We start from the raw sequence: 13,493 nt of genomic DNA on the forward strand, positions 1-13,493 counted from the left end.
GTGCTCACAGTGTATGGGAACAGCCGTGCTGGCCAGTGAGGATAATGTCTTTAGCAGACTTGCATCATGAAGCGGTTAATGAATTCTTTTGTAGTGAAAGGCTGTATTCAATAAAAAGTTTCTGGGGCAAGTTACCATAGCCTGCCATACTACAGTACGTCAGGCAGACCCTTGGTTTTTTTTCCCTTTTCATTTATTTTTTCTTCCCCTTTTAATTTTAAATTGAGTGCAGCTGACTGCCTCCAATGCTGTTAACAATGGCACTTCTTTCCCTGAGACAATGTAACATTTAAAACAGATAAAAGCTCATGTGGGGCTAATAAAAGTTTGCCCCCATGCTCATTCCTGTAGGGCAAGTTGCCTCGTTGTTAACATTTTAAGTAGCAGCTCTATGAATATGAATGTAATTGGCTTTTACACACTATTACTCATCAGCGGCAACTCCGAACAGGCATCACTGGAGGGGTGTGCTGGATCTCAAAGAAACTTTGTAGCCCAGCAGCAGGGGAGCAATGTTGTGTGAGATGAATCCTCAGCTGGGACTGGGATGTCAGTGGGTGAATAACTGGAGGGACCAGAGTGCTGGGCATGGCAGCCCAGTGGCCCCAGTCCAGCAAGAGTGACAAAATGGGAGGACACACACGGGTGACCCTTGGCAGCCTGTGTGCTACTTCTGGTGGTTGATGGAGAGAGGGAGCAAGTCAGTGGGTTCCCATTCCAGATTTTCCATCAGAATTGCTTGTACAGGCTGGGTTAGGGGTCCAAATAAAACCCTCTGAGCCTTGGTCTTCTGTCCATATCAGGGACAAGGAAAGGCATATAACTTGCATACCTTCTTGAATGGAGAGTATATACTGAATACTAAAAAAAAAAAATAATTGTTAGCAACATTATGATTTTGAACCCACTATAAAAATATTGGGTTTTATAAATGCACTTTAAGGTGACCTCTTTCCTGATGAGTTTCTGCATTATATATATGTGCTTTTACACAATTAGTCTAAATTCTCCTTCAGTCAGCAAACCAGCTAGTTTTAAACTAGTCTGTGTGTTGCATGTGTTTTGACCATCCTTCCTGCAGAACTCAATTCAGAACATCCATGACTTTTTCATCCTGAATCTTTCTTTGTCTGTGGTGATCTTTGGATTAGGCTCCATGTTGCTTTGTGTATCCATGATGGGAAGGTGTCTCTTCTCCTTTCCTCCACCTCCTCCTAGTCTCCTTATTGCTGGACAGCTCTTGGTTCCCCCTCTCAGCTGCTGTTGGCTGTAGCTACAAGCCTGCCCAGCTGTGAGGCTGAGCCCCTGTCCTGCCTTTCCCATAAAAGACATACATCAATAACAGGACCAAAGAGTTAGTGCATTATGCACTCTTTATGTTAACAAATTTAGAAATATGATCGTTCCCCACCAATGTTTACCAATTATATATTCCAGCCAAAGCAGGAATGAGTCATTTTTACATTGCTCATAGAAAATTTAAAAAAGGCTTAAACACCCACAAAATTTGCTTACTCTTCAGGTGTAGCCCCCGGAAGGGTGAGGACAGCTTCCGCCATATTCTGGTTGGAAACATCACTGACATGACTATTGGGAAGTTGAACAGTCCCAAACCAGTGATGGGTGATGTGCAAAAAAATATGGAAAAGGCCATGAGGTCAGATCCTGAGGACAATTTTTAAAAAAAGGCTGGGTTGCAAAAATTGTGCTTGGTTTCAGTAAGGCCTTTTCATGACACGTCACCTGATGACTCTGTGTGGTGTTAGTAGAATTGAGCCAGTCTTTATTCACAAAGATAGGAAGTCAGATCTTTTGATGCACTGGTGGCTGTCAGCGAACTGATACAGATGGTCGTTTTGTTCAGAGCAACGTGCCCAAAAGTATCCCAGAGGTGCAGCTCAAAATACCCACATTGCTCTCGTGTGTCACTCCCTCTCTTTCCATTAATGCAAAATGACTCACAGGCTTGAAAAGGCAAACATTGATCAAAAGACTGAAGAGTGATTTACTGGTGCAGGATGGGACAGGGTGTTGTTTTAGCCCAACAAACAGTAACATTTAGAGGTATTGCCAAGGGAGTCCGAGGCGGTGCTTGCTTACTAAATCGGGTAAAATGCAGGGATTTCACCAAATGCAAATGACAATGAACAATATGTATGACTCAATATATCCGCTATGCTTTCAATGTGCAGAGGGTGGTATAGCTGACCTTTTGAAGTGATGCTTTGCAAACAACATTGTTGTGATTATCGAAGTGTTCATTTTAGAGTACAATATTTGGACCCGCTCCTCATAATTTCTCCGTATCATTTGAAGGCTGTTTTCCCCTCCATTTATAAGAAAAGTACTTCCAGGCAACCCCTAGAGTGTCACACATTAATTTCTATGTCTAACCAGGGAGTGAAACTTGCCATCCGCTCTCCGAGGCTTGACACACACCTCTGGAGTACTTCAAGTCACGTATGGAATTAGCTAAAATAAGTTTGATGGTAATTTTGTGAGACCTTCCTGTGTGCCAGAAATAGTCTTCAAGAACAATGTAGGGCGAGAAATACTCTCTGCACTTTAGCCTCAGCTTCCTCCTATCTAAAAGCTGTCAGTGGCATCTCTGGCCATGCAGAGCAGATCCCAGAATGGCTGCCGGGTCATTCCAATTTTGCAGTACTGTAAGGGAAAGAAAAGAATCTGGCATCAGATTTGTAAATTTGAATGTAGAAAAGGCTAAAAAAAATGAAACAATCGCAGTTCATAGTCAGTCCAAGGCCAGCAAGCAGACTGGAACAAGGCCCCCACAAATCCAAGAGAGGCAGTTTTGCTGAGATGCATTTCCTCTCCGTCCTCCATCAGCCAAGCCAAAAACTTAACAGGAAAAAAAATGCAAAGGAAGCCGTATAGAGCAATCTGGCTGCCCTTATCGCAGATAAATAGCCTGGGCCCAGCTCCTCCATGGTCTGGGGACTCAGTGTGGTGCTCGGGCTGGGCGGGACGCTGCTGCTGTGACCAGCAATGGCCACACTGCTCACCCCTGAGCAGTCCCCCCTCCGGCCTGAGGGGTCTGGCACAGGCTGGACCCACCCCAGCTACAGCACAGCTTTCCTGGAGCATGAGCTGCGATGCTCAGATACCCCATCAGGTGAAGAGTTAATTACTAAAAAATAGCAGAATTTTCTATCGGGTTGAGGATGCCTTATTTTGATCATGGAGGTCAGACACAGACATGGGAATTCCCCCAAGCGGGTTTATTTGCAGATTTGTTCAGACAGCTTTTTTTTTTTTTTTTTTTTTTTTGTGACAGATCAGCCTGTTTTTATAATAATCTCATCTTGAAACTTGAGAGGAAGGGAATGTATGGGTGAGCAGCTAATATCAGTGAGTTCTGGAAACTCCCTTTTTATGGTCTCTCTCATTTAGCAGCTGTTATGATACTTTCCTTGCATTAAAAACTTATTTTACAAGACTGACAATAAATTAACTTCATCTCTTCCGGTAAAATTAGCTTCAGATCGCGGTAAGTTTGAGAAAAGAACTAATAATTAATATTAATATACCAACAACAAGGCTATGATCTAATATATCATGAAGAAATAGGGCATCGGAGGTGTTAATATCAGAGAAGGCAAAGCTATTTTCCTTCTTCTTTACTGGTTATTCTCCTGGCTGAAATATTTTAAGAGTGTATATGTAGGATCTAGTGACTCATAGATGCAAACATAGGTTTAAAATTAATTTGAAAATATCTCTTTATACAAAGTAATATATTTACTGATTTAAATCATACCCATCTGGACATGTTTATCAAAATCAATCCTTGTCTACTATAAGCCATTTGCTGCCATTGCCACCCACTGGCCAGGGACAAACAACCATCCTGTTACTGACCTAGATCAACAAATATCCTGATTAAACAGACACATCTTGCTACACATCCAACTGCTTCCTATCCAGCATATTGCCTTTAACATAAAATCTGGCCAGCTTTGTACAAAATTTATTTACTGTTTATATCTTTAAAACATAAATAATAGTCTGAGAAGGAGGGAGCAGGGGGAGCCTGTTCTGCAGACCGTGAACTCTGATCTGATAGTTTCATCCTTCTGTCATCTCTTCAAATGTAGTATCTAAAAACTGAAGGATCTCATCCTTTTATGTTTCTGTAAGATGAGATAGAGTTTTGGCAATGCTTAGTAAAATAATGAAACTGAATTACAGACTGTAGAGAGCCATTTTTCTCACACAGGGGTCAGCATATATGGTAATAGTTTTGGATTAAGGATGAAATTATTACAGGACCGTAATAACTAACCTTGTTAATCTCTTCTCATTTTCTTAAGAGTAGCTCAAAAAGAAATATTACAGCAATCACAGCTTAATATTGGAATCCTTCTCTGCTTTAATCAGAGTCCTTTATATACTGTAATTTCATGTGTTATTTTGTCCTAATATTACTAATAATTTTATGAATCATGTCTGTTATTTGTTAGTTTACTACTTTCCTTCACAAATAATTCAAGGACCCAATATTTATGCCTTTTTCAAAAAACTGATACAGAAATTATTCTTCTTAGAGGAGCTGCTGTTCACTTAGGTAACCATTAGCAAAAGGTAAACCAGGTCCTTGGAGCTCTCTTCCCTGTGCCTTTTGGTACCATATCAGGTTCATACCACCAGTGCTGAGACAGCCTTCTCTGCAAATGAAAGGCAAAGAAAGGCGATAATGTTTTGTTCTCTGCATCATTAGTAAGGGGGAAGGAGGAGAAGAACTTAGCAGAACAACTGCATCTTTTGTTTTTAAGTTCTTCGGAACAATTCTGCCAGGCAGCGCGTTTTCCCTCTGTTTCATTTGTCTTTGTTATTTTCCCTATCTAATTAAAATTCTGCAGTGCCGTCATGAAATTGTTGTCCGTTTAAGGTCACAAACAGCTTCTGTCCTAATGAAATATGAATTGCATTAGTTAATTGAATTGTGCACTTATTGTGTGTTGTGAATGGACTAAGCACACTTATATTCCTAACATATACTGGGTATTTTTTCAGTTTAGGCAGTGTGTGGACATAGAAAATGCTGCTATCATTCTTGGCATCACAATAGGGAGATTTAATTGGCAATAGGCAGGACTGAGAAGTGCTTGTGAAGGACAAGAACTCTTAAGATCTCACACAGGCATCTGGTAGCTGGGATGAGATCGGCTCTTCAGTGGTCTGGGGTCAGGGCACAGTCCCGAGCGGAAAACTCGAATAAACCCTTATTATGCACGGTGTCTCTGTGATGTCTGTCAAGATAGGAAGAACCAAGGGAGAGTAACGAAACATCTGTGGCCTTCTGCAGCAGGAGGCTTTCTGGGTTAAATGAACCTCGTAATTGAAACCCTCCATGCACAGTCCAGACCGTTCTCTTCCAGGCTCTGCCCAGTCTCTGTGCAGATACTACCCCCACAGCCCTGGTAACACAACAAGCTGAGCTCTGGGGTCCTTTTCACAGCTGGGACATCCTTTCTCTGAACAGTGGGAAGGTTGTCAAGGACCTGATCAAAGTCAAATGAAAATATGGGAACTCTTTCTCTTGACCTCGGGGCTGTGGCTGAAGCAGGTGCTCACAGGAAATGCAGGCTGTGGCACTGAGCCTTCACAACGTATAAGATGGATGTTTTGCATGGGTAACCACTAAGTGTTGGGCTCTACTAATGAACCAGACTATTTTAGAGGATGGTCGTTAGCTGGGAAAACAGTAACAGAATACTTGATTTAGTTTCCTTGCATGGGTTTTGATTTTTTTACTTAGTTCTTCAGACTGTTCAGCATCATACATACACACACACATGTATTGTACATGTTTAATATGCATATGTGTGTGTGTGTATATATATATATATATGTATATATGTATATATACACACAGATATGTATATCTCCAGTGTTCAAGCATTAGATTTATTTACAGGAAAAGTTGTCTTTGGATTCTGCATAATATTTCAGTAAGGTAGTAAACCTGAATATAGTACCTTCCAGATATTCTTGAACTTGACAGGCATGGAGAGGTATCTTTTGTTCTGTCAAATAGTGCCTCCCTTAGCTCAAAATGGTACTTCATTCAACAGTAGGCTGAAAGAAAAGATAAACAGTGTTCAGGTTGAAGAGCTGTTGATAAATTTCTTCTTGTCATTTTCCACTCAAAAACTGAGGAGATATGCAAATGGAAGTTTCTTTTACTATAGCAAACTAATGCGGGAATATAAAACCACTTAAGATAAACACAGCTAAAAACTGACTTGCCACAATACACAATTCCCAAAGGGAAATACCATGACCCTTTTCACAGGAAAAACAGAGAGAAGAGTGGCTGTGCTTGATCTCAGCAGGCGTGGATACCCCCTTTGTGGGGACTTCCCAGCTCTGCAGAGGCACTTGTCATTTCCCTCTGTGGGTGATCCTCCGCAGCTGCTGTGGCACTCACCTTCCAGAAACACTTCTCCATGGCCCCAGACACACACTTTGTTGCCACCACCCACAGATGATGCACTGAGATACAAAGTGAGGGATTTTGGTTCAGGTAGGTAGGCAAGGACTTTCCCTGTATGCTCAACAGACAGGAAGAGAGGTTTCATCAGAGGGCAGTGTGGGGACAGCCACGTTAGGTGGCTGCTTCTCTGAGTCACCTGGAAGAGTTTCTTTCTCAATCATTGTAATTACTGAACCTAAGGGGATCTGCCTCTGGGTGTAGTTGTTGCATTACAGAAGTGCTTCAAGCAGATGAGTTTCCTGCAATCCCCAGCTGTCCCGAGACACTCATATCTGCTTAAATTTCTGACTGAGGAGTTTCCCACCTAGTGCCCATATCACTTGGTTCTTTCCTCACTCTCTGAATTTTTTGCATTGGCACAGTACTGAGAGCTGTAGCTGAGCAGCTGAAGAATATCCCTGCCCGCATGAAAGGGTTCAGGAGGTGATTATGAAGGGGTGGGTGTCAGTAATGGTTTGGTGAAGTCAGTCATGACAGATCCACAGGCAGTGGGCAAATGACTGAGAGTGAAAGTGGTGGGATGGGGCGTGAAGGATGATTGACAGTGGTTGCTTAGTGGTCTGAAAAGCGGTGAGTGAAAGTACTTGGGGGAGAGGGGAGGGGAGTTTGGGAAGTAGGCTGATGGTGAGTAAGACACTGCTGCATTACCCTGTGACACACCACGGTGTACAAGCTGTATTCTCTTCTGTGAAGCAGTTTTAAAAGACTTGATGTCATTAAAAATGCTCACGTACTTCTGTCTAAATTATATAATGTAGTGCTGCATAATTAAGCAGAGGAGGAAATGAAAGAGATTCAAGGAAGGCTGAAAAATAAAAATAAACTGAGAAGTCCTCTAGGGAGAATAGAGAAGCAAAGAGTGATAAAGTCCTGCAGAATGATGTGATTTTGCTGTCTTCTGTAGCACCACCATGTGAAAGCAGACAGTCTGTCCCTGCTCCTATGGATAGCCTTCCATGAGGATACCTGTGCTCAGCCTGCCCCTCTGGCTCCAGCCACAGGATCCAGTTTTCTGTCTATAGCATGGTGAATCTTTTTCCACCCCAGACCATCAGCCATGCTTCAGTGGCCTCCTCCAGCGTTCACTCTGGCCTCAAACAGAGCGGGGATGCAGGGGTGGTCCTCAGAGCAGCCGGGGAGAGCGTCCTCCCCTGCTGTGATTAATTCAGTTAAAAACCCATGACTGACCCGTCACCGTGTCTGTGGCTGGACAAAGGACTGAAGGCTGCCCTATGTAAACAGTAGCATTTTATACCCTGGCACATGCTTAAATTCCATATTGTTACCAGGTTTTTTAGCTGCATTTTCAGTTAAGTAAGGAACAGAGCTATTTTTTTTTATTATTATTATTATTTTAAATACAGCCTCTTCCCTTTATGTTACTGTCATTATATATTGAATTATTATTCCTTCCATTTTGATAAAGCACACAAACAAAACCTAATTTTTTGTTCTGTTTACTTTTTAGTTTTCATTAAATAGTTTATGAAAAATGTTTCTTTTAAGATTAAATAACTTGCCCATTCTAAAAATCTGGTTTGAACTTCTTTTTTCAGCCTTTCATTGTGCCTTGCATTTAACTTACAGCATTTTTTTAATATTAAATAATCACATTAGTTTTGTAGAAAAAATGACATATTGGAATTTTCTTAGGTTAAAGGTACTATGTAGCTTGTAGAGAATTTTTTTCAAATTTCTATACAATTCTTACTTTAGGAATCCATAGATTTTGTCTCAATCAAAGACTTATTGTTAGATGAGTATGAAAAAAATCAGAAAGAAGTCTTTATAAACATTGAAGGACACAAAAATCCCCTGCTCAGCTAATACAAAATTATTTAAAATTGTCCATCTTTATTGGAATCAAGATCAATTTAGCACTGATTGTGTCTGTGTCTATGCTGGGCACCACCTGCTTCAAATGAAGGCAAAGAAATGCCTCAAGAGGTGGATTTAGGAAAATGTCATCTCCCACCCGTCTCCCTGTCTTGTATAGTCCTTTTGAAGATCTCACACTAATCCCAAAAATCAGAGATTTATTTAATCCTTCAAACAAATGCCTTTCACTATAATTGTTATAATAATAGCAACTATTATTACTATTATTGTTATTGCACATTGTTATTACTACTGCTATTCCTATTATCTTGGACTGTTAAGGGCTTTTGTTTACTCTAGAAATATTTACTTATTCTTTGAAGCTCACTAAACTCTCGTCTCAGCATTCTGTGGCAATTATCTAATTTAAATACTTTATATAATAAGATGGTCTAAGTGAGGATGGCAAGCAAAAGTATGCTGTCTTACCAGCTTTGAATTTCCTGTCCTTCCTTATGGAAATGTTTCTTGCCTGATGAGGACTGGGAGTGCTGAATCTCCATCTGCACATTCTCCCACCCCGTCACTCCTTGACTCCTTGTTCTGTTAGCTGGCTACATTCCCAAATAACTTGTTCCAGTGCTCTCCCTATTGAAAAGTTTTCTGTGTCTTGCAGTCTTATTGCTCTACTCTGATCCCTGTCAAATAAAGAGTGCATAAAATTCAAACACGATTTTCAGAAAACATTTCTTAAATCCCAACAGCTTTAATTAAATTATTATCAGTGCAATGATTATTAATGCATAGTATTAGCATTTCAGAAATGGGATAAGGAATTTAACTGATTTCTTCTGACCCCATCCAAACTGTAGCTTTGTAGTGTATTTCTCTTCCAATACTTGGCACCTGCCTAACTTCAGACCCCCAAGGCAGGAGGTCCCTACTGCAAAACTCAGTCTACTCACATGTTTAGGAATCTAACTTGAAAGCATTTTTTTTGAAGGCTTATATGAGTAGGATACATTACAGTGACAATGAGAAGGAGCTCACATGGGCTGTACAGTACTGACAGTTGTTTGCCCAGCCAAAAGCCGAACATTTTATTAACACAAGCAAGCAGATAAAAAGACAGTTACTCTTATTTTGGCTATAGAACTGGTTAAAATGTCTTACTTTAAGGACCCTTGATCTGATACAGCTTCTGCTTCTTTACTTTCAAATGTTCTGAGGTCCCACAAATGGCTGTGACAAATTGAGGAAGCTCAGAAACTGAAAGGTCATCTGAGAGGGGAAGGGTGGCTCTCAGGCACAAGCTGGCCAAGGCTTTGCTTTAAGAAGCCAGTCAGATCATCCTTCTCCGGCAGACAGTGCAACTCTTTGCAAGTGAAGCTGGCTTTTGCCACCAATCAGGATGAGGCTGGTGAGGCAAACACCTCCAGTTATCCCCAGGAACACGGTTGTGACGAACACGAGCTCAGCAAGCTTCTTAATTTCAGCCAAAACAATGGATATCATGAGGCACTGGATGAACTTTTCTTACCAGTAAGTAAGAGAAATTGTCTGGGAAGTAATGTGATTTGGCTAGACAGAAAACTCTGCTCCAAGACAGGGCAAATGGCTTTGACTGAGCTGTTCCCAGTTTCATATGCAAGTCTGATGAAGCGGTGAGATCTGTGCCAGTTCTCAGTGTGGCCAGAACAGACTGTGTAAGAAGGTTTGTTAGATGGAGAGTACAGTAACTGAATGAAGGAGAGCCTAGAAAATGGAGAGGACCAGAACAGAAGTAGATCCTGCAAATAAGCCAGAAGTTATGAGCGTCTGGGGAACATATTAGTCAGATATGTCTATTAAAGACATCTGTATATATGGCAGCGTCTTGTGAATTCAGAGAGCATGATGCCAATTACAACCATTGGAGAGTCGTAATTTTGGTAAATGTATAAAAGGGAATTCAGGAAAACTGGGAAGGTATGAGAAAAAGGAGTTGAATGGCGTAACTATTTAGACAAATGTAACAAGCTTAAAAGCAAAAGAACAATCAAGAGTATTTTGCCATGGAAGATGATTTTAATAGCATTGGGTGGTATGGAAATGCAGTGGAACAACATAATTATCTATAAACTGTTCAGGAAAGAAAGACTGGGCCATGAAGGCAGAGGAAATACTGCTGTATAGAAGTATTATTTAGCTGAATTGTAAGTGGGAAGGGCTGTGCAACTGAATCTCTGAAGACAAATAAATAAATGCTAAAGTAGAAATCCCAAAGCATTTTTACAACTTTTGAAAAGTAAAAACATTAGCAGGTCTTTGTTGCTAATATCCAGCTTAAGAAAAGGAAACAGAATGAGCATTGTTGAACTCAAAAGAATTGTTAACAGATTTGTGGTAATGGGGACTTGGGCTACTCCCCTAAGCCTAGCCAAATAGATGAGGAGGTACATAAATTAGAAGAGCAATTTTCTTAACACTTGATGCAACACTATCTTGGAAAAGTGAGAGAGAGAAAGAAGCAACTACTCTTAACTGGGGTATTAATCACAAACTGACTGTAGCTAACTCCCTGAGTACTAGTGCTTGGGTGTACAAGACACCTAATTCGGTATGGCTGTTCAGGGATCAAACTTTCACCTCTTCGAGGTGATGTTCCTTTTGTTTCCTTTAACCTCTGCGACATAAGTATGTATTTTAACATGTAAAAATTCAACAAAGAGCAACTTCATCTTCCTCCTCCTAAATCTACCCTTAAAAATTGGCCAGCAGTGAAGCAATAAACACAGCTTTATGAGCTGCTCCTCCTCCCGGGAGTGTGAAAGCCTTCAGAGAACTTCTCATATGGCTCAGCTGCTACCAGCTCCTTGATAAATCATACAGGTGTGCCGTGCCTTCCACGGCATCAGAGGTTTTTGCCTGCAGGTCTCCAGCTGTACAGTGCCCAGGTATCCCTGCTTTCTCAGCATGGTTTGGCTACACAGCAAACCTGACACAACTGGTGTTGGGCTAAGCTTTGTTTTAAACATTCCTACCCGATCCCTGCTTGGTTCTAGAGGAACACCACCTCGACTTGGGTTAATTCAAGACACAAGCTTCAGCTGTTGTCGAGTACTAGCCAGGGCTAGTCTCACTGCAGGCTACCACTGTGTCACAGCACAACCTTGAAGAGTCCCTTTGGCACAGTGCCTGTGGTGACTTGGCAATTCCATCCACCTAGGCTGCGTTCAGCGTTGTGGCAGCCAGCTGCAGTTGAAACCTGCTGGGACCACGGCTCAAGCATGATTAGTTGGCACGATGACAATCATGTGTTTGTCTCCACTAACTTCTGCTCCGGAGACAGGAATAAGCAATATACCATCAAGGAAAGGCATAACTTGGGTTGGACAAAGGCTTTGTGGAAGCTCTGCAAGGCAGCACTGAATGCCTGAAAGTGAATAGTGAAAAGAGAAGTAATGAAGGAAGTAAGGTTAAAGAGCCAGAGGAGGATGGAATCACACAATAAATGGCAGAAGAAACATGCACCAGAAGGACAACTTGACCAAAGTGTATAAAAAGTCCCCAATGTGTGAAAGAAGTGCAAATTCAGAGGTATAATTTTGGAGTGAACACAGATGGCAAAACTAGACTAAAACCAACAAACAGGGTCAGGTTGGCATGACAAGAGACTGACCCTTTCATGGTTCTTACATGTGTAGAAGGGCCATTTGGATGGGAGACAGAAAACATTGGGCAAGAAGATGCAATGCAGCAGTGTATTTTTTTCCAATCAAAAGCCATCTATAACCTGTGCTTGAAAATGTCTTTTTTCTTCAAGCATATTAACAGTTTAATCTGTGATAGTATCACTGGCGACATTGAGAACACTGGCCTTTAACAAATCAATAGATTTGTTTCATCTTTAACTAATTTGGACCTTTAATCTTCTTGCTTGTAGGAATTCTTCTTCCTTCAGGTCAAAGTATTAAATAGGCTCAAGAAGTAAATAAGGAAATAAATGCCAGAAACCCCACAGGGAACATTGAAATTAAAGTTCTCTAATAGTCAAATCAACTTAATGCCGTGATTACCGGCTCAATTCAGCTTCTTTTCCTCATGCCCCTGCCCCCAGCTCTATGGCTAAAGCTGTGGGAGTAAATGGCCTAAAAAAGAAAGGTGTTTTTGTTTTCTTTTAGTTTCTTGATGTTTGTATTGCTCAAGATGAAGGTTGAGGGTCTTTGTATTTTAGCTGCTCACACTACGGACATACAGGAACTTTTACAACACAGATATATAAAATAGCCCAAAACATTGGTCTGCAAATTCTTCACAATGTTTCATACCTGGTTTACACTCAACTGTGCACCCATGTTGCTGATACATCTGACTTTTTTTATGGATATAGTTATACTGGTGTGAACCCTTCTGCAGACAAAATCTTGCTGATATAACTGTCTCCCACCAGCACAACGTATTTCAGTTAATGAGTCAGAATACACTTTGATATCAGTATAAATGGTTCCTCTTGGGGGGAGGATTGCTTCTTTACTGTTAAAAGTGCAGATAAGTTTTGAACTTTTCTCTTCTCTTACTTGTTCTTAAGTCAATCAGTCCTATATCTATTATTTCTCATCCAGAAAAACTTTCTTTTCATCACATTTTTGACTGCTGGTCCCTGTCTGTGTTCTTGCTTCAATTGTATGGTCATCAGAAAAGAGTATATCTAAAATCATCTTGAAAGCAGAAGTTCTGTTTCAGGTGACAGTAACCACAGGATCAAACACCTCCAATCATAAAAGAAAAAGAAACAAAACTGACTCAAAAGTTTGAAGCTAACAAATGGTTTGTAGCTGGCTGAGATACTTGTATTTAATCTTGGGGAAGCAATGACTTTCTGGTCTCCAGTGGAGCATCTCCTAACCAGACAGACAGGCACACAACGAAATGAAGTCTTAATGCTGAAAACTTCTTGAGAACACTACAATAAAATTCTGGCAGGCTGGGCTCCCTTGGCTCATGCACTCACTGCAATTTGAATGTCTCTTTCAGTTTAGCATGATGCTTGGCAAATTTCCCAACCTTACATTATCTGGGAAAGGAAGACAGGAGAAGCTGGTACATTCAGCAAATCTTTGAAGAAGCTTCTTTGCAGTTTGCTCATAGCAAAGTAGCAAAAGTGTTGGCTGCAAAA

At 40.9% G+C, this 13,493-nt stretch overlaps 1 protein-coding gene and 1 long non-coding RNA gene across 2 annotated transcripts in view; one reads left to right on the top strand and one right to left on the bottom strand.

The window, feature by feature from the left end:
* The window catches only part of BCL2 (BCL2 apoptosis regulator), a 94,021-nt gene that overhangs the window by 66,495 nt on the left and 14,033 nt on the right, over positions 1–13,493 (top strand). The window lies entirely within an intron of this gene.
* LOC306800188 lies at positions 1,223–8,998 on the bottom strand. The gene is made up of 3 exons (XR_013773770.1): positions 8,825–8,998; positions 6,000–6,099; positions 1,223–2,664 (listed from the first exon to the last, which is right to left on the bottom strand). It is a non-coding gene; the product is annotated as an uncharacterized lncRNA (long non-coding RNA).

The sequence above is a fragment of the Erithacus rubecula genome (genome assembly GCF_903797595.1).
Source record: "Erithacus rubecula genome assembly, chromosome: 3".
Classification (NCBI taxonomy): domain Eukaryota; kingdom Metazoa; phylum Chordata; class Aves; order Passeriformes; family Muscicapidae; genus Erithacus; species Erithacus rubecula.